Below are 21,392 nucleotides of genomic sequence, written 5' to 3'. Positions count from 1 at the left end.
TCAGGATATATAGGTGTTTTTGCAAAAAGACCAAGCGGTCAGAACGATAAAAGATCGCTTTTAATTAAAGAAAACCAGATATCTCAAGTTAAGGAACTGAGCGCTTTTCTATGTATTTGGGAAGACCTAAGAGTCTGGGACCCCTGAAACCATTCCTTTGGCATGCACCTCCGCTATCTGGGGCCAGTACCCCGAGTTTCCTCAGGGCTCACTGTCAGGGGCGGCTGCAGCGGCTGGCTGCTGGGTGAGCTTGGCAGTGGGAAGCCTGTTTGTCTTGTCCTGAGTTCCCTCAGGGCTCACCATCAGGGAGGGTGTAATGTAACGGCTTGATAGTTGCAACATCCTTTGTTTACTGACGTGGTGGACAGTATTTCAGTTCTCGTGGTGGGCAGTATTTCAGTTCTCCTATTCTTGGAGTCCAGCATCTACGTGCATCCATCCTGGCTTCGCCTGACCTTGGGAACTGTGGCTCTTTCCAGTATCCATCCACATCTTTTTTTTTTTTTTTTCTTTTTCTGATTCAGATTCACTGTTGGCAAGAGAGGCCTCCACAGCTGAGTTTCTCATGCTCGTGCAGTTGGACTTGCCTCTAAATAAGGCTCTTGCTCTGGGCGGATGTGGCCGGCTCAGGACCTCTGGCACGTCTTGCTGACTCTCTCTCATTGCACCACCTGTTCCCAGCGGGCATGACAGAGGCCTTCACACTGGTGCATCTGCTGTCTCAGCACAGAGCAACCCAGCTCAGGAATTGCCCCATTCCCACCCGACCACCGAGCTCACCCCAGACCAAGGCAAACCCGTCTCGGACCCAGGTCCTGGCTCCTTCTTGTGCAGTGCTATTTCCTATGCAGTTTGGGGGCATTTACAGCACTCCCATCCTTCCCCACCCAAAAGGCTGCCTTCGATTCAACCTGGGTGAGAACCAGATCTCATTTGACAGACATCTAATGAACTGGGTAGGGAGATGGAGCCAAACCTAGCAGCAGAAACACAGTCCCCTACTAAGCCCCAAAGTTCATGCAAATAGCAGTACAATAATCTGCTATCATTTATACTCTAGTATCTTATATAGTGAAGTCGCTCAGCTGTGTCCGACTCTTTGTGACCCCGTGGACTGTAGCCTACCAGGCTCCTCCATCCTTGGGATTCTCTAGGCAAGAATACTGGAGTGGGTTGCTATTTCCTTCTCCAGGGGATCTTCCTTATCCAGGGATCAAACCCGGGTCTCCAGCATTGCAGGCTGACTGAGCCAGAAGGCTTCCTAGATGGCGCTAGTGGTAAAGAACCTGCCTGCCAAGGAAGGAGAGGTAATTGATGTGGGTTCAATCCCTGGGTCAGAAAGATTCCCTGGAGGAGGGCATGGCAATCCACTCCAGTATTCTGATCTGGAGAACCCCATGGACAGAGGAGCCTGGCAAGCTACTGTCCGTAGGGTCGGAAAGAGTCAGACACGACTGAAGAGACTTAGCATGCATGCACACCTTTTATAGATCTATGTTAGAAAGTAAGTGAGCCATTAGTCATGTGTAGCTATTAAGTACTTGAAATGTGGCTGGTCTGAAGAGTGCTTTACATATAAAATATGCACTGTATCCTGAAGACAGTACAAAAATAAGTGATCTAATTCATATTTTCATATTGATTACACATTGAGATGATAATATTTTGGATATATTGGGTTAAATAAAATATATTGTTGAATTAACTTCACCTGTTTCTTTTTACTTTTTTTAATATGCCCGCTGGAAAAATTCAAATTATACGTGTCTCCCATGTGCCGCTTACATTAGTTTCCTACTGGGCAGAGCTGTTCTAGATTGTTGCTTCTCTGCAATAAGTTAAGGATTAAGGAAAATATATTTCACTCTAGGTATTTGAGTCAGAGAGGGATTTAACACAGGGAATTAGGAGCTTACAAAGCTAAGACTGGAGGAATGAAAATCAACAGCAGGGAAGTGGATGTGTGGGATGGATTTTCTGGGTTTCAGATATACTGCTGACTTTCACAGAATCCAGAGGTGCTGCTCAGAGATCAGAAAGGTGCAAGAAAATGCTAACAGTCCTGCTGCCCCACAACACCGAGGTAGATGATTGCTAAGAGCTTCACTAGTTTCTGCAAAAACTCACATCTCACAAAACCCATGTGTCCACCCTGGAGGAAGAAGACTAGGTCCTCTCGCCTCCCAAGTCTCATAGAAACACACATTGTTGGCAGAATTCACATCGCATCCAGGAGCCCACATGCCATGGAGTTCCCAACCTCTCAACCCTGTAATACACTGGAGAACCAGAAAGACGTGAATACAGATTTCTCAATAAACAGACAAGAAGTAAAACAGCCCCATTCTCCGAGTGGCGCCCTTGGCCACCTCTCTGCATTGAAGTCAGGGGGCCTTCTGGAGGCAGTTTCCAGCAACCTCTAAGCCGACCTGAGCCGGTTCCGAGACCAGCCCTTCCGGGGTGACAGTGAGGAACAGGGCAAGAGACTAAGGAAAACTGCACATTGTATGTAGGAAATCTCTCCTTTCACACAGCTGAAGAACAAACCTACGAACTCCTCACAAAAGTGGCGACATGAAGAAGATCATCTTGGGCCTGGACAAAATGAAGAAGACAGCGTGTGGGCTCTGCTTTGTGGAATACAATTCAAGAGCAGATGCAGAAAATGTCATGCGATACATAAGCAGAATTTACTTGGTTGATCGATCATTCGCACAGACTGGGATGCAGGCTTTAAGGAGGGCAGGCAGTATGACCGTGGGAGTTCCAGGACCCAGGAATGAGATGAGTATCCTTAGGACTATGATGCTGGGAGGGGCGGCTACGGAAAACCGGCCCCAAACCAGTGGGTGGTGAGAACTCCATCATAAAAACTTGCACTCCTTTGGGCTGTTGAATTTGACCTGTGTTACAGAAGATCTGCACGTCTGCCCATTTTTTAACCAAGCTTTAATCAATGTCTCTACTGAGCCAGAAGCCCCTTCTTGGTTTTCCTCTTAAATATTATTAAAGAACAGAATCCAAAAGAAAGAAAAATAGCCCCCTATTCAGCACAATCCTTTTGGAGACTCATGTTAGCTGTGTTGGGGTCCAGCATAGTGCCTGGTGCAAAACAGCTGTTCAATAAACATCAAAAAATTGTATTTGTGTTACAATTTTGCTGTTGTAGATAACGCTGCAATGAACATTCACATGTATAACTCTTCCTTTTTTTTTAAAAATTAATTTGGTTTTGGCTGCACTGGGTCTTCATTGTTGCATGGGGGCTTTCTCTAGTTGCAGCAAGCAGGGGCTACTTTCTAGTTGTGGCACGCAGGTTTCACATTGCGGTGTCTTCTCTTGTTGTGGAGCACAGGCTCAGGAGACACAAGGCGTGTGGGATCTTCCCAGACCAGGGATTGAACCTGTGTCCCCAGTATTGGCAGGTGAACTCTTACCACTGGACAACCAGGGAAGCCCTCTTTCTGCTTTTATTGATGTATTTCTATGATATAGTTTCTAAGGATAGACATTCAGGAGTGGCCTTGCTGAGAATTGTTTAGTTTTGTCATTTTGCTTTCCAAAATTTGTACCAATCTAGTCACATACGTATTATATACACAAGAATGCTATATGGAGGGTGGCTTTCACCCTCCTATCAACAACCTAGTGTGTTGATATTTTTTGCAGATATTTGCTCTAATTAGGATGTATAGAATGTGTTGCTAGTTTTCTTTCATGTGGATACTGGTGAGACAGGTAGCAAAAAGGTTACGGATGGGGCTGACTTGGATGCAGGTCAAGATTTCTCTCATCATTGAAAGCCTCTGGCTGCCAAGAACTTAGTCCAATTTAAATCTTTCCCACTGTTTTATGTGTCCTCCCTTTAAGATTAACTAAAAAAAAGTGGCAAACTTTGAATCATTGAATCTTCCCTTCTCCCAGTGAGAGTTAAGGATAATTACACAGACACTTAATGTTTGTCTCAGAGAAGGAAATATTAAATGGTACTAGCTAAATGAGCCTTTTATTTTCTTTCCTGCATCTTGCTGTGTTTCATGATGGAGACCCACATAGTGATGGCTTATGTGTTTATGAATTACATTCTAAGAACAAATACACTCCTTATTTCTCAGTAAGGGGAAGATGATCTGGAAGATACAAAGATGATACAGAATCGGACCAGAGAAAGGTTTGGGTTTCCTTACTGGTAAAGGGGAATAAGTAACAGATGATATCTCGTTGGGTTGTCTCGTGGATCAAATAATTTAATCCACAAGAAGTGTTTTCAGTCTGCCTGACACATAGAAAGTGCGGGGTAGGTGGTGGCTGTTTTTGGAACAGGTGAGGCAATGCATGTTCCTTGGCCTGAGTCCTAATCCTTTTAACCCTTTTGAATCTTTTTTCTTTTTTTTTTTTTTTTAAAGTCAGTAGCCAAATGAAGAGCCTGTTGGCACTTAGCTGGGAAATGCAATTATCTGTAAAAGACCTGTGGCCATTTTAGGGTTTATGAGCAGTAACATGTGTGCAAGCTGCCTAGAATTACAATGTGTTGAGTCAAAGAATGGCTGAGCTGGCGAGAGTTTTTGACACCTTTTGTGAAATCATTTTATAGATGAAGTAATGGAGGCCCATGAAAGTGAAGTGAAAGACCCAAGATAGTTTAGCCAGTCAATAGCAGACCTTAGAGTAGAAGTTGAATGTTCAGATGTGCAGACAGTAGCTTGTCTGTTCTTTGAGGGCACTACACCCAACACTGGGCCAATGTCATGACTGTGAGCCAGTGGGGGGTGGAGAAAGGACATCGTCTCTGGCATTTTCCTTCCCCAAAAAGGGGAGAGAGGCTGTTTGCTAGAGATCCAGTTTCCTTGGAACAGTGATTCCCAGTTTAAAAAAAATTATTGAACTATAATTGATTTATAATGTTTTAGGCATACAGCAGACTGATTCAGTTGTACATACATATTTTTTTTCAGATTTTTTCCATTATAGGTTATTACAAGATATTGAATATAGTTTTCTGTGGTAGACAGTAGAACTCTGTTTTTTATCTATTATGTAAGTATGTATCTGTTAACCCCAAATTCTCAACTTATTCCTCTTCCCGCTTTCTCTCTTTGGTAAGTTTGTTTCCCAAGTCTGTGAATATATCTCTGTTTTGTAAATAAGCCTGTGTGTGTCATATTTTAGATCCCACATACAAGTGATATCAGATGATATTTGTCTTTCTCTGTCTGACTTCACTTAGTATGATGAGGTCCATCCATTTTCCTGCAAATGGCATTATTTCATTCTTTTTTAAGACTGAATATTATTCATTGTACAAGTATACCACATCTTCTTTATCTATTGGTCAGTGGACATTTAGGTTGCCTCCATGTTTCGACTATTGTAAATAGTGTTCTGAAAATTAGGGTGCACGTGTCTTTTTGAATTAGAGTTTTTATCGTTTTCTTTTTTGGGTTTATGCCCAGGAGTGGGATTACTGAATTGTATGGTAGCTCTATTTTTATTTTTAATTTTATTCATCCATTTACTTATTTTTATTATTGTGGCTCCTCTGGGTCTTCGTGGCTGTGCGTGGGCTTCCTCTGGTCGCGGTGAGAGGGGCTGCTCCTGGCTGTGGTGCTGGGCTCCTCTTGATACGGGGTCCAGGCTCCGGGACACACAGCCTCAGTAGTCGTGGTGCATGGGCTGCTGCCTCTGAGCATGTGCAATCTCCCCAGGGCAGGGATCAAACCCATGTCCCTGGCATGGGTGGGTGGATTCTTAACCACTGGACCACCTAGGAAGTTCTTTTTTAATTTTATTGAAAAAAAATTTTTTTTTGGTCACATCATGCTGCTTGTGGCATCTTAGTTCCCTCACCAGCAATTGAATCCCTGACCCCTGCAGTGAAAGTTCAGTGTCCTAACCACTGCACTACCAGAGAATTCCCTATTTTTATTTTCTTTTTTTAGGGAGTAGTGATTCCCAATCTTTTTGAGAGTGAGGAATACTTTCTATTAATAATATCAATAAGTTTCAGTCCCCCACTTCCAGGATGATATAGATTCTGCAGACTATGTATAGATATCCAAACGTACAATAATACTAGCTATTGCATACAGACTAGCACTCTACAAAGGAGCTGCTCATGCATTCAAAAAACAGTTGTACATATATTATTAATTTAGACTTCAAATAATGACTGGCTGGCATTTAGATTCATGAACAGTTTGCAAAAACTCTATCACTTTGCTAGATGACGTTCATGTCCATTGCAGTTGGCGGAGGGGGTTGTTGATGTTTTCCCTCATTTTCCGAGCATTCCAAAAGGAAGATGCTAATACAGAGATAATATAATAAAAATAAAAAGGATCAGCAAGCTAAATCCCTCTGGTCCTCTCTCTGAAATGGTCCAAGGAGAAGCTCTCAGCCAAAAGGAATGAGGCTTGAGTAGCTAAAAACACACACAAAGCTCTTTCTTGTTCTTTCATATAAATGCAATGGTAAATCGATATCCAGTTGGGAATGTTGGCTCCAATAGTCTGAAAGGCAGAGTATTTGGGGGCAGTTAGGGTTCATTAACTGCAGTGAAAAACACAGAGTGACAGTCAAAGCTGAAGCTTAGGCAGCCAGACTTGTAGGTTTTCTAAGGTTACATAACACGCATATGACAGAAGGAATTCAAGTGACAAAGTCCTGCCTACCCCAAGGCAGGGCTGGGAAATGTGGGAAGAGGAGTTCCCAGCAGAAGATTCTGAAGGGCGGGGACCTCTTTGGAGCAGTTTTGGGGCAGATCTGGGCAGATGCAAAGGCACATGGGGGAGACGGGGAGCCCCCATGCTGGCAGTTACCGAGTCTTCGTGGTAGCATTCTGAGAGAAGCTGGGGGGAGAGATTCTGGAAACAGTGGCGTGGGCACCGGTGGCTCCTTTCTATGAAATGAGCATAAAACTGGAAAAATTGTCCAGAACAACCATTTCAAAGCATTGTAAATTGACTGAAAGCACACAACAAATTGAAAAGCTTTTACTCTTGAAAACCTGCTGGAGTTTTGGGGGAGCACAGCAGGAGACTGTGGCCTCCTGACATGGGGCCCCTGCCAGGTCCTTCTGCCAGCCAGACTGGCCAGACCCGTGCTTTTCAAAGTGCGGGGCCGGCCTTGAAATGGGCAATTTTCTTCCAGGAAGGGCAGACTCCATTTGGTGTCTGTGTGCATGTGAGCGTGTGTGTGAACCTGTGTTTTTGCTAGTTGAAAGTGGAGGACTCCAATTGGAATGAATGAGGAAAACCTGAGATCTTGCTAACCCCAAATTGAGCTCTTGGTTGGAGTGAGCGGCGACCCTGCCAGAGATTTCATTGGGTAAGTCCTGGAGATGAAAGAGTGCTACAGAGAAGTTCAGAGAATTCGCCATGTGTTCCTGGACTGAGCGATCATGCAGGCATGAGGGAGATGCAGGAGAGGGAACACTGAACATCAGGGAGAACTGAGATCTGACTGTAACTTCCAATTCCTTTCTCAGCCCCACCCAGATCTAACTGGCAGAGGGATGGACATGGCCAGGTGATTCCTGGTTCAGTGTCACCTGAACTCACCCTACTGCCTCAGGCACTGGAGGCCCTAGAGGATCTTGAGGCTGTCTGTTATAGCCTCTTACCATCTTGGGTTAGACAAGGCTGTGGTCCATGCGATCAGATCAGTTAATTTTCTGTGATTGTGGTTTTCAGTCTGTTTGCCCTCTGATGGGTAACGATAAGAGGCTTATAGAAGGTTCCTGATGGGAGAGACTGACTAAGGGGGAAACTGGGTCTTGTTGTGATGGGAGAGGCCATGCTCAGTAAACCTTTAATCCAATTTTTGTCGATGGGCGGGGCTGTGTTCCCTTCCTGTTGTTTGACCTGAGGCCAAGGTGGAGGTAATGAAGGTAATGGTGACCTCCTTCAAAAGGTCCTGTGCCTGCACAATCAAAAGAGAAAACCACTAGACCATTCAGGTTTGACCTGAATCAAATCCTTTACCATTATACAATGGAAGTGAGAAATAGATTCAAGGGATTAGATCTGATAGACAGAGTGCCTGAAGAACTATGGATGGAGGTTCACGACATTGTACAGAAGGCGGTGATCAAGATCATCCCCAAGAAAAATAAATGCAAAAAGGCAAAGTGCTTGTCTGAGGAGGCCTTATAAATAGCTGAGAAAAGAAGAGAAGTGAAAGGCAAAGGAGAAAAGGAAAGATATACCCGTTTGAATGCAGAGTTCCAATGAATAGCAAGGAGAGAGAAGAAAGACTTCCACAGTGATCAATGCAAAGAAATAGAGGAAAACAATAGAATGGGAAAGACTAGAGATCTCTTCAAGAAAATTAGATATACCACAGGAACATTTCATGCAAAGATGGGCTCAATATAGGACAGAAATGGTAGGGACCTAACAGAAGCAGAAGATATTAAGAAGAGGTGGCAAGAATACACAGAAGAACTATACAAAAAAGATCTTCATGACCTAGATAATCACAATGGTGTGATCACTCACCTAGAGCCAGAAATCCTGGAATGCGAAGTCAAGTGGGCCTTAGGAAGCATCACTATAAACAAAGCAAGTGGAAGCAATGGAATTCCAGTTGAGCGATTTCAAATCCTGAAAGATGATGCTGTGAAAGTGCTGCACTCAATATGCCAGTCTATTTGGAAAACTCAGCAGTGGCCACAGGACTGGAAAAGGTCAGTTTTCATTCCAATCCCAAAGAAAGGCAATATCAGAGAATGCTCAAACTACCGCACAATTGCACTCATGTCACACGCTAGCAAAGTAAAGCTCAAAATTCTTCAAGCCAGGCTTCAACAGTACGTGAACTGTGAATTTCCAGATGTTCAAGCTGAATTTAGAAAAGACAGAGGAACCAGAGGTCAAATTGCCAACATCCGCTGGATCATTGAAAAAGCAAGAGTTAAAAAAAAAAAAAAAAAAAAAAAAACTACTTCTGCTTTATTGACTACACCAAACCCATTGGCTGTGTGGATCACAACAAACTGTGGGAAATTCTTCAAGAGATGGGAATACCAGACCACCTGACCTGCCTCCTGAGAAATCTATATGCAGGTCAAGAAGCAACAGTTAGAACTGGACATGGAACAACAGACTGGTTCCAAATCGGGAAAGGAGTACGTCAGTGCTGTATATTGTCACCCTGCTTATTTAACTTATATGCAGAGTACATCATGAGAAACGCTGAGCTGGATGAAGCACAAGCTGGAATCAAGATTGCTGACAGAAATATCAATAACCTCAGATATGCAGATGATACCACCCTTTTGGCAGAAAGTGAAGCGGAACTAAAGAGCCTCTTGATGAAAGTTAAAGAGGAGAGTGAAAAAGTTGGCTTAAAATTCAACATCCAGAAAACTAAGACCATGGCATCAGGTCCCATCACTTCACGGCAAATAGATGGGGAAACAGTAGAAACAGTGTCAGACTTTATTTTTGGGGGGGCTCCAAATCACTTCGTATGGTGACTGCAGCCATGAAATTAAAAGATGCTTGCTCCTTGGAAGAAAAGCTTTGACCAACTTAGATAGCATATTAAAAAGCAGAGACATTACTTTGCCAACAAAGGTCCGTCTAGTCAAAGCTATGGTTTTTCCACTAGTCATGTAAGGATGTGAGAGCTGGACTATTAAGAAAGCTGAGTGCTGAAGAATTGATGATTTTGAACTGTGGTGTTGGAGAAGACTCTTGAGAGTCCCTTGAACTGCAAGGAGATCCAACCAGTCAATCCTAAAAGAAATCAGTCCTGAATATTCATTGGAGGGACTGATGCTGAAGTCAAAACTTCAATACTTTGGTCACCTGATGGCGAAGGACTGAATCATTTGAAAAGACCCTGATGCTGGGAAAGACTGAAGGCAGGAGGAGAAGGGGATGATAGAGGATGAAATGGTTGGGTGGCATCACCGACTTGATGGACATGAGTTTGAGTAAGCTCCAGGAGTTAGTGACAGACAGGGCAGCCTGGCATGCTGCAGTCCACGGGGTTGTAAAGAGCTGGACACAACTGAGGGACTGAACTTAACTGATTGCCTTGGGTGCTTTCACAGTGGTGCTGTTGAGTGTGGTAGAAAGAGCAATGGTTTGGGTCAGATAGAATAGGGCTCTAATCTCAGCTCTACCTCGTATTGTTTGTATAAATTTGTATCAATATCTTATTCAATCCTTAGAAAAGTCTGATGAAGTATTCATCAACACTCTTCCCATGTTCCAGGATGCAGTGATATGCAGAGCTTTTTAATCTGTTGAAAAGATTTTTTTTTTTTTTTTGGTGGTGATTGAATGTGGTAAAGGCTATAAAGTACTTAACACATGATAGGCCCCAAGTAAATACTTTTTTGGCTGCTTTTTAAAAAATTGTTGTCATTGCTGAAGATAAGGCTTCCCTGGTGGCTCAGTTGTAAAGAATCTGCTTGCTAGTGCAGGAGACACAGGTTCAGTCCCTGGGTTGAGAAGATCCCCTGGAGAAGGAAATGGGAACCCACTCCAGTATTCCTGCCTGGAGAACTCCATGGACAGAGGAACCTGGAGGGCTAGAGTTCATGGGGTCAGAAAGAGTAGGACATGACTCAATGACTAAACCAAACTGGCAACTGTTGTAATTGCTGAAGATGCAAAAGAACTATGGCCAGGTTGATAAACCCAGAGGGCTTAACCTGCCAGCTTGTCAGCAAGAAAATCATAAGATGCAAGTATGAATGCTGCAGTAGGTGAAACATCTGCAGGAGCTCTGTATTGATTTTCTATTGCTGCCAGAATAAATGACCACAAATTTAATGGTTTAAAACAACAGAAATTTATTGTTACATAGTTCTGTAGGTCAGAAATTCAGTCACAGTGTGGTTCAACTAAGTCCTCTGCTTAGAGCTTGAAAATGATGAAACATGGGGCTAGCAAGCTCCTTTTTGGAAGTTCTGGGTATGAACCCTCTTCTAGGACCATTCAGATTGTTGGCTAAATTAAGTTCCTTGAGGTTGTAGGACTGAGGTCCTTGTGTTGGCTGTCAGCCAGAGGCCTATCTTTACTAGAGATCCTTGCTAGAGGCTGCTTGAATTCCTTTATGTATTTTCTGTGTGATCCCTATTGCAACTACAGGGGATCAAGTTCCAACCACAGTTAAGAATTTCTCCAACTTCCTCTTCTGCTGCACCTGTCTGATTCATGTGATGACGACAGGCCCACCTGGATAATCCAGGCAAATCTCTGCATTTCATAGTCTGCTAATGACATCTTCAAAGACCCCCATTCACAAACCCTGGGGATTAGGACATGGAGGGGTACATTCTGCCTCCTGCAGCCTCTACAGTAGAGTAGGCATAGGCAAACTTTTGGGACAGGAAGCCATACTGTTATGAAACCACAAGCAACTGGACACTAGGGAATATGACTATGTATATATTAGGTTGGTGAGGTTGTCTCTAGTGGACCCCCATTTTTGTCCACCCAGCATTTTTTTCTTTGGTGGAAATTCCCCTGATTCATTCTCTGGGGTTTTTAGGGGCTACCAGTCACAACATTCACAGGATTCACCTGCATGGCCACAGGGACAGACCCATGACCCCAAATGGATCAATTAGGTCATTTGCTCCCAGCAGCTGTCTCCAGGGTGGAGACAGACAGGCCCTGGAAGTGTCTAGGGAGGAGTCTGAGAATGTCTAAGTCCTAGAGTTACCTGGACCAGCCCTGATTCAGTCCTTCCTGGGCCAGCACTGAGACCTACTAGGAATTCTTTCAATACACCCCTTTTCTGGTTTAAGTTACTCAGAGTTGGTTTCTGTTGCTTACACCAAAGAATCTTAGCTGATACACATACTTACTATCCCTCCTTACTATGGCCACCACCATTATCATATAAAAGAACGTTTTTTCAGGTGTCCTTGGAAACTAATGACTAGCACACTTCATAATCTCTGTAACGGAGCTTCTTACCTGTGCCACGTCTTTAACACTTGCTTCACAAACCCTGATAAACCTGAAGCAGACATAGAGAAAAGAATTTAATAACACGTAATGCCTTAGAAATCAAGTTATTTACATGAAAGCATCAGCCACTCAGGCAGAAATCACCATTGCTTTTAACCTTTTATTACATACCATATATGAATTACAACCACACAATGTAGTTCTCAATCAAGATGATGGTCTGAACCATAAAATTTCAAGTATGAAAGGTACTGTTTATTCTAGCAGTGAAGTATGCAGTTCAGCCAATCTTATTTTTTTTTTTTTTTTTATGATTAAGTGCTTTAACAGGTAAGCCTAAACTACAAGGCACATTCACTCCTGCAGAACGCCTCATCCCCTGACAATGGGGATCAATGAGGTGTTATAGGAGGTGAGAATTAAGATTTGAATTGTGTACAAGCCACAGACAGTTATATTTCTGTCTTGAGGACTGAAGGCAGTGTCCTGAGTGGCTCACATTTCTTCACAGGAGCATTGCAGGAAGACAGCTCTCCTCTAGCCTTGAGTCAGACCACGATTCTTGACTTTTCCAGCATCTGATCTGGTCATTTGAAAGGCAGCGACGGTGCATGGGCAGGAGAATGGTCTTGCTCGGTGCTCCCGGGGGGAGCTTTGAGAAGAGTACACCACTCTTGCAGCCTTTCTGAGGAGAGCTACAGCAAACTGAGCTCCACCCAGTGTCTCACAAGGTCAGACATTCAGTGAGCGGGCTGGTTCTCTGGAAACAACGAGGAAACAACACATATGCCTGCTGAGGTATCTGCCAGGCCCTCCTACTATGTCTCTTCAGACCCCAGGAGCCTGAGTTCTCTCAAGAAGAAATGTTGGGAAACAATTCACTCCTCAGTCTAATTTCTCTCTTCGTCAGTAGAACAATCTCTCCAAGGCAATTCAGTCCACTAATAATAGTAATACAGGCACCATAACTGCCTCCTGTCTTTGTGTCACACTGCCTTTCCAGAAGGATGGGATGCTTTGAAGAGTCCCTCTTATTCCAGAAGGCAAGGCACCTGAGAATTTCCAGGAGGCAGGGTGCAATTAACCTGATGGTCTTCGATCTTCACAAAACCGCCCCCACACACTGTGATCTTCTCAGAGCTAGTAAATGGAGTTTTTGATGTTACCTTCTATTGAGAGTTTATCTTTTCTCTTCCTTCCCTTCCAGTTCTCTTTTTTGAGGCTTTTTAAAAAAGAGAAATTTTAGCTTCACAGCTAAATCGAGAGGAGGGTATAGAGATTGCCCCCTACACTTGCATAACCTCCCCTATTATCAACCTCTCCCATTAGGGTGGAACATTTGTTCCAACTGATACACCAACATTGACACATCATAATAATCCAATGTCATTAGTTTACCTTAGGGTACACTCTTGGTGTTGTTCACTCTATAAGTTTGGACAGATGTATACAGACATAATTATGCTATCAGTCAGAGTATTTTCACTGCCTTAAAAAAATCCTCTGTGGAGACTTCCCTGGTGCCTAAATCATTAAGAATGCACCTTGCAATGGAGGGGACTAAGATCACACATGCAACCAAGCATCTACGCCTGTGCATGGCAACTACTAAGCCTGCATGCTCTGGAGCCCATGTCTCACCTAGAGACTGGTGAGCCATGAACAATCCCACATAGTGCAACTAAGATCATGTGTGCCACAACTAAGATCTGACTCAGCCGAATAAACATTCTACAAATCCCCTGCGCTCCACCTATTCACTGTTTCCTTCCCTTCCAGTCCCTAATCTTTTTACTGTCTCTATAGTTTTGCCTTTTCCAGAATGTCATGTAGTTGGAATCATATGGTATGTAGCCTTTTCAGCATTTCTTTCCCATTATCAATATACATTTAAGACTTCTCCATGTCTTTCATGACTTGAGAGCTCATTTCTTTCAGCACTGACTAAAATTCCATTGTCTAGATGAACCCCATTATCCCTTTACCTACTGAAGGGCATCTTGGTTGCTTCCAAGTTTTGGCAATTATGAATAAGGCACCTATAAACATCTATGTGAAGATTTCGTACAGATATAATTGTTCAACTCCTTTGCATAAACACCAGGAACCCCAATTGCTGGACTGTATGCTAAGAGCATATTTAGTTTTATAAGAAACAACCAAGAGGTCTTCCAAGACGGCAGGACCATTTTGCATTCCCACCAGCCAACAGGTGAGCGTTCCTGTTGCTCCACATCCTTGACAGCTTTTAATGTTTGCAGTGATCCGAATTTTGGCCATTCGTGGTATCTCATTGCTGTTCTGATTTGCAGTTCTCTGAAGACATATGATGTGGTGCATCCTTCCTTCCTTCTTTCGTTCCTCCCTCCCTCCATCCTTCCCTTTTCCTTTTTCTTAATAGCATGCTTCCCTGGTGGCTCAGTGGTGAAGAATTCACCTTCAATGCAGGAGACATGGGTTTGATCCCTGGGTCGAGAAGATCCCCTGGAGAAGGAAATGGCAACCCACTCCAGTATTCTTGCCTGGGAAATTCCATAGACAGAGGAGCCTGGCGGGCTACAGTCCATGGGGTCGCAAAAGAGACGGGACATGACTGAGTGACTAAACAACAATATGGTTATAGCCATCTCCCAAGCTGCTTCTTTCTAAGTTTTTCAAGATGCAGTGGTAATTTTCCAGTCTCGGGGGCTCTCAGCTCTCCTCTGGCAGCCTGGGTAGTGACTCAGCTGCCTCCTGAGTGCCGTGGATGTATTGTTTTCCTCTGCAGCCATGAGTCCAGCACTCCATTCTTTTAACACAAAGGCATTGTTATTGACTAGTTTTGAAGGGAAATTTATTTTCCTCCGCCCTCCTAAGCCACAACTTCGACACCTCCTCCTCCTCCTCCTCTTCATAATAGTCTCAGTAGGATGTTCAATTATAGCTGAAAGCTCTACATTTAAGTGACAGATTAAGAGGCTTGGCAGGTTGCTGCTATAATGTTCATTTCACCTGTTGGTTTATTTTTCTAACCTGCAGGCACTGGGCTTCAGGTGAGGCTTCTGACAAAGTGCTGAGTGCAGATGCGTCCCGTGGTCAGCCAGCCCTCTCTGCTGGGTACTCTCAGCGTGGTCTCAGAGAGGTCATCTGGAGGGAGCCTGTCTGCAAGGCACCACCCATGGCCACAGCACGTTTGATCCAGGTCCCCGTGAGGCCCCTTCAACCCCACCAAGTGATGGGAGAGCGGGAAGAAGCCCTCCAGACACTGCTGCTCCTGCCCCCAGCCCCTGGCACAGAGCCTGGCACACGGTGGGCGCTGCATATAGTCTGCAGGATGAAGTGCTCCGAAGCAGTGAGCCTTAAGTGTCTATAATTTGCTTCCGGTGGAGATAAAGGGGAGAACTACAAATTGTCACCCACGCAAAACCTCTTGAAATTATAGAAGGAAAATGCATTTTCATGTTGGCTTCCAAAGGAATTGAGTTGGCTGAAAAGTTCTTTTGGGTTTTTCCATAAAGACTGAAGAGAAAGCTTGAATGAACTTTTGGGCCAACCCCATATACGTCTAGCCCCACCCACTCTGCCCAGCTTCCTGTTTTCCTCCAAGGACCCTCCTAGGTGTCTCTGACCTCCCTGGGGCCTCACTGTTTTCAGCAGCTCCCCTCTTCAAGGGGCATCTTCTCTTAACTTGAGGCCAAGGCTTTCCAGGCAACTTTGCCTTTTAATAAGGCTTCTTATTAAAGCAAGATTTCTCCCTTCCAAAAAATGACATTCCAATGGTGGAACTTCAGAGGGAACAGGAGCTTCCACCATGTTTTCAGCCTGCCGTCATCTTCCAGATGCAGGAGGTTGCTGCTTCAGATACTTTGAAGCTTTCTGGTAGAGCTATTTGGTAGGGCTGGTGCAGAGGTCGGGGACTGCCAATTTTTTAAAAAAAATATTGACTTATTTGGCTAGGCCAGGTCTTAGTTGTGGCAGGTGGGATCTTTAGTTGAGGCATGTGTGATCTAGGTCGCTGACCAGGGGTCGAACATGGGCCCTGTGCACTGGGGGCGTGGAGCTTCTAGTCACTGGACCATCAAGGAAGTCCCCACTGCTGTTTTTGACTGGGCTTTGTCTCACCTTGGAGGTTGGGTTGAGGACACTGAGCATCTTCCTAGCGATACCTCTGCCTTCTGCCTCTGCTTCTGAGATCTTTCAGAGCTTGGAGTCCTGTACTCAGAGCACTCAGCGCAGGCCTGTCCTTCCAGAGCCTTCTCAGGCTGAGGCCTTCCTCAGGGGCTTTCTCTTATGCCAGAGCTCGACCTTACTGTCTGATTAGGGTATCTTTCTTTGGTGTTCCTGGAGGTCTTCGTACTTCCCCGTATGGTATTTGAATTTCCTCTGTGTCTTTTCCTCCCAGAGGCTGCAAGTTCCTCAAGGGCAGGAGTAGCTTTGCTCACTTACATTCCTAGTGTCTAGTACAGCACCCACCTAATTATAAACACCATCAAAAAATAAGGAGAAAGAGGGAGAGGTAGAGAGAGACACTGGGAGGAGAGAAGAAGAAGAAACATGGAAGGAGGAGAGGAGGGAAGACAGGAGGGAGGAGGAATGAGAAAACTATGGGTCAGGCACCCAGCTTCTGTTCTTTCCAACTGGTCTAACAGCAGTTTGCCAATGTAGCTCTAAGAACTGTGTGTTGTGTTAGCCGCTCAGTTATGACTTTTTGTGGCCCCACGGACTGTAGCCTGCCAGGCTCCTTTGTCCATGGACTTCTCCAGGCAAGAATACTGGAGTGGGTAGCCATTCCTTTCTTCTCCAGGGGATCTTCCTGACCCAGGGATCAAGCCTGGGTCCATCCCACATTGCAGGTAGATTCTTTATCATCTGAGTCACCAGGGAAGCCTAAGAGAACTGGTATTATATATACACCCTATGGATTTGAGTTGCCATAGGGTGGTGTTGGGTTTTTTTGGCTGGGAGCTGGAGCACATGTCTTAGAGCTGCGATGAACTCATAGATCATTAAACTCCAGGTTTTTTCTTCCATCTTGTTGGTCCTAGCAGTTACTGTTAGTAACCACTCTGATCTTCAGCCCCACTTTGAAGTTGGGTACTGTGGGCGTTTTACATTTAGCCTTTATCAGCAACCAGTTGGTGTCTGGTAATTGCAAATTATTTGAGCAAGAGGCGAATTGTGTAGCAAGAATCTCAAAAGGTCAGGGGAGTTGTGTCTAAAAAGATGCAGCGGGAGGACTAAGAACCTTCACTTGAAACATTAATTTTAGACAATCACGAGGCCCCACTTAATTAAACTGGAGGAAATGTGTGTGGTATTCAGTCCTTCTGCGATGAGTAAGCTGGGGTAGCGCTTCCTGGCATGAGTGCTATGAATGCGTCTGTGTGTCTGCGTGTGTGAATGTGTGTGCACGTGCGTGCAGGGCACATGTGCAGCCTGGGCTAATGTGGGGTGCCACACCCTGGCTGGCCGTAGGGGAGTCAGGTCCAGCATGGATCCTCAGTGGTCAGTGCCCAGGCATGCAAATTATTCAACTCAAGAATCTTCTCTGAGCAGGGAGGCTTCAAGGTGTCCTAGAGACAAGGAGGGAACTACAAATGCCCCCACTTCTGAAGAAAAATGGCAACCCACTCCAGTTCTCTTGCCGGGAAATTTCCATGGATGGAGGAGCCTGGTAGACTATAGTCCATGGGGTCGAAAAGAGTCAGACAAGACTGAGTGACTTCACTTTCCCTTTCCTGAAGAAAAAAGCTTCTCCTCTCGTCCTCACGGCTGAAACACTGAGTACATTAGCTCAGTGACTGTGAACCCCAAGTCCTGTGCGCCTTTCCCAGGGCAGGCCTTTTCTCTCCCCCTCCTCCACCTTCCTCTCCTCTGTCCCTGCCATTCTTTACCTCCACCTTCTCCTTGCTCTTTTATTTTACATTATCTACCTTTGGGCCCTAAACCCTCTTTTCTCCCAGAGTCATTTGCAGCCCTGGGTCATGCCACCTTCCCCAAGCAAGTGGAGCACAGCCTTATTCAAGGCCTGATGGCACACCGTCCCATCTGCCCCCTTCCACTTGCTGCTGCCTCTCCAGGTCAATGCCCGGCCCCAGGCCCCTGCTCCAACCACCTTCCTCCACATGCTGCTGACGCTCCAAACAACACCTGCCCCAACACCCACCCCCTGCCCCAGCCCCGTGGCACGCAGTGCCAGCCTGGTTCTGTTTTCTTCTGTTTGCATGTGCCACTCTGTGCTCCCCATCCTGGCATCACCTGTTTAGACTCAAGCAGCACACCATCACTTCTTTTTGGTTCTCCTCATAGCCTGGGAGGTGCTTTGGTAAAAAAACAAAAAAAGAAAGATCAGTTTTTTGTTGAGCAGTTGATATTATTATATTATTATTATATTAGCAGATACTGAATTAGCTAATCTTGGGCCGGTCCACTTCCTGCAGGGGTAAGGTCAAGGCAGCAGTGAGCACTGAGCCTCTGAGCTGAGCAGTCTTTTTGGCAAGTCCATGGGGAGGATCAGTCAATCTGAAAGGAAATCAGTCCTGAATATTTACTGGAAGGACTGATGCTGATGCTGAAGCAGAATCCTTTGGCCACCTGATGCGAAGAGCCGACTCATTAGAAAAGACCCTGATGCTGGAAAAGACTGAGGGCAGGAGGAGAAGGGGATGACAGAGACGGTTGGATGGTGTCACCAACTCGATGGACAGGAGTTTGGGCAAGCTCCAGGAGTTGGTGATGGACAGGGAAGCCTGGCGTGCTGCAGTCCATGGTGGCCACAAAGAGTTGGACACGACTGAGGGGCTGAACAACAACACGGGGAGGACGAGAATGGGACCAGGGCTCTAGGCTTTGGAGCCAGAAAATTGAGGGTTTAAACTCTATCACTGACCAGCTTGGGGACACTGGACAAATGATCCCATCTCTCTGAGCCCCCATTTCCTCATCATTAATGCTATAATCCCCATAATAGCCTCCCGGTTGCTATGGAGAGTAGACGGGCTGATATTGCCAAGTGTTGCCGCATGCTATTTTTCTTCTCTCTCCTGATTGCCGTAGACAGGGGACCCCGGTGCCCAGCCCTGCAGCAGCATCTCTGGACTGCCGTCTGTTTATACCAAGAGGGCACACGTGAGTCCTGGGCAGGGAGGCATCGTGCCCAGGCCCAGCTGGCTGGGGTTGCTCACAGCGGCCCTGGGATACTGGGGAACTGACACCTCGGGGTGGATAACAACCTGCTTGTGCTCAGATTCCAAGTCTAGTCCACCTTATCTGCTTCCTATGGAGTCTCACCCCAAGGTCATAGGTTCGAGGCCTTGTACCAAGGCAAAGGAGCAGAGCCCAGAAGTAAGGTCATCTCCAGAACTGACTGAGACCCTTTGTAACTACTGCCAGAAAACAGCACCCCTCCCCCCCCGACCCCCCAAGAGTCACCGGCCAGGTCCTGACCCCATATTAGGCAAAAATGCCCACCCCAGTATTCATCCTATAGGCCCTAACCTAACGCCACCCTTCCAGACAATTTTGTCTTGAGGCTATAAAAATTGGCTACTAACCCACAAACAGCATCAGCTCTCCCTTGAGCCAGCCCACTGTTTGTCCTGTGGACACTCCCTGGTCTGACAGGAGGCTGGCCAGCTGTGCTCACAGCGCCCTCATTATCTCTGCTCTTTGTTCTTAAAACACCCACTCGTTTTCTGCACCGTTGTGTGTCTGGAAATTCTCTTCCAATCGGTGTTCAGACTGCCAGGACCCTTCCTTGAACTGATGCTATGACGCTGGGAACGCTCCCTCACCCGCTAGAAGATCCCACTTCAAGATGGCGCTCCCTCACCTGTTAAAAGATCCCACTACAAGTTGGTGCTCCCTCACCCGCTAGAAGATCCTAGATGACCTGACAAGCTTTACATAGCATCTTCGGGTAGCTTTCACCTGGATGTGGCCGCAGAGCTCTCAGAGGGCACAGGGCGCTGGGCTTCATACACCCCAATCCAAGAAGAGGACCCAGCTTGCGGGGCTTGTTTACAGCTCACCCCCCACCATGCCATCGTGATTCCAGAACATAGGAGGTAAGAGCAGGCACTTTGGAGCCAGGAAGACATCAGTTCAATCCTTTCCCCGCACTGGCTAGCTCCCTGAGCTTCAATTTCCCTGTCTGTGAAAACGGGGATGACAATACCAACCTCATGGGATGGTGGTGAAGATAACATGAGCTCACGCAGGCAAATCTTAGACCAGGGCCTGCCAAGAAGTCCCTCAACGCAAGTTACCAAACCCCCAGGGAGCAGAACCCACGGTCTACTGCCCGGAAAGAATGCAGGGACGGTAAAATGGAAGACCTTCACGAGTACGCTCCCAAACCGGCATTTGGAGCTAAAGCCGAGCGCGCCCCCCTCTGGGCTGGAGGACTCTCCGAGCCTAGGGTTGATGGTCTTCCATCTGGGACTCCTGAGGGAAAACAGGGGACAAAACAAGCCAAATACGCACAAGGGTCTGGGCATCACGGTGGTTCGTTGGAGCGGCTGAGTTCTCCCACCCTGGGATGTTGATGTGTGTGAGCCATGAAACGGGGCCTGCACCGACATCGTTTTAATAAGGCTCCAGCACTTGCCCGGGTACTCCAGAGTCTCCGCTGAAATCGTTTTGCTGTCAGAAGCTGACATTATATAACGACATTGCAGGAGAGACTCCCTGGGAAATCATTGCTCATTTCCTTTCAGGCAGTTCGTTCACCTGCAGAAATCGGCCTGTTCGGCTCTGCTCCGCGGCAGCTGGCGATTGACATGATCCCCTAAGTCAATTTTGCAGCTGAGTGGACTGAGGTCCCTGAAAGCCAAGGGCCTGAAGTGGAGAATATGGAGCAGGTGACTCATTAAGGCTTGAGTCCAGGGCTTGAGCCCGGAGGCGGGGCAGTCCATGTGTGCCTGAGTTTATTGGCCACGAGGAGGCAGGATTGGATGGTGGCCTCCTTGGAGGCCAGTGGGGGGTGGGGGTGGGGGTAGGGGAGTGCGGGGGGAACCTGGGAGTATTTTCCACCACTGATCTTTTGTGTTTTTAAAACGTATTTATTCTCCTACTCAGCCCACTTTGATTCTTCATCTGATCCTCATCATCTGATGCTATAACTTTCTTCTGGCACCTTCCATTCTGTTCTGTCCAAGGTGTTTGGAGACTTGTTCCCTTCTCACCAGGTACTTCTCACTCAATCCCACCTCAGCAGATGACCTCGCCTTTGGTTTTCCAAGAAGATCGAGACTCACTGGAGTGATCCCTGGACATCGCCCTTCCACTTCAATACATCTCTGGTTTGTCAACCCCGCCCCAGTGTTTCCAGGTTTAGATGATGAAGCAGGCCTTCTCTTCACCAGAGGCAGCCTCTGATGCCCTTCTTTTGGCCTGGGTCTTGGGTTTTCTCCTCTAGGCTGAACAGTCTCACTTTCTCTCCACTTAACTAGTCACCCACATCGGTTGCCACGGCTCTCT

The 21,392-nt window shown here is 46.0% G+C and overlaps 1 pseudogene; it reads left to right on the top strand.

Moving 5' to 3' along the window:
* Window positions 1-1,265: 1,265 nt before the first annotated feature.
* LOC136144502 (nuclear cap-binding protein subunit 2-like) lies at window positions 1,266-20,704 on the top strand (annotated as a pseudogene).
* The last annotated feature ends 688 nt before the right edge of the window (window positions 20,705-21,392 follow it).

The sequence above is a fragment of the Muntiacus reevesi genome, chromosome 11, assembly GCF_963930625.1.
Source record: "Muntiacus reevesi chromosome 11, mMunRee1.1, whole genome shotgun sequence".
In the NCBI taxonomy this organism is placed as follows: Eukaryota; Metazoa; Chordata; class Mammalia; order Artiodactyla; family Cervidae; genus Muntiacus; species Muntiacus reevesi.
The sequence above is the reverse complement of the archived record's forward strand: the minus strand, read 5'-3'. Positions and strand labels throughout refer to the sequence as shown.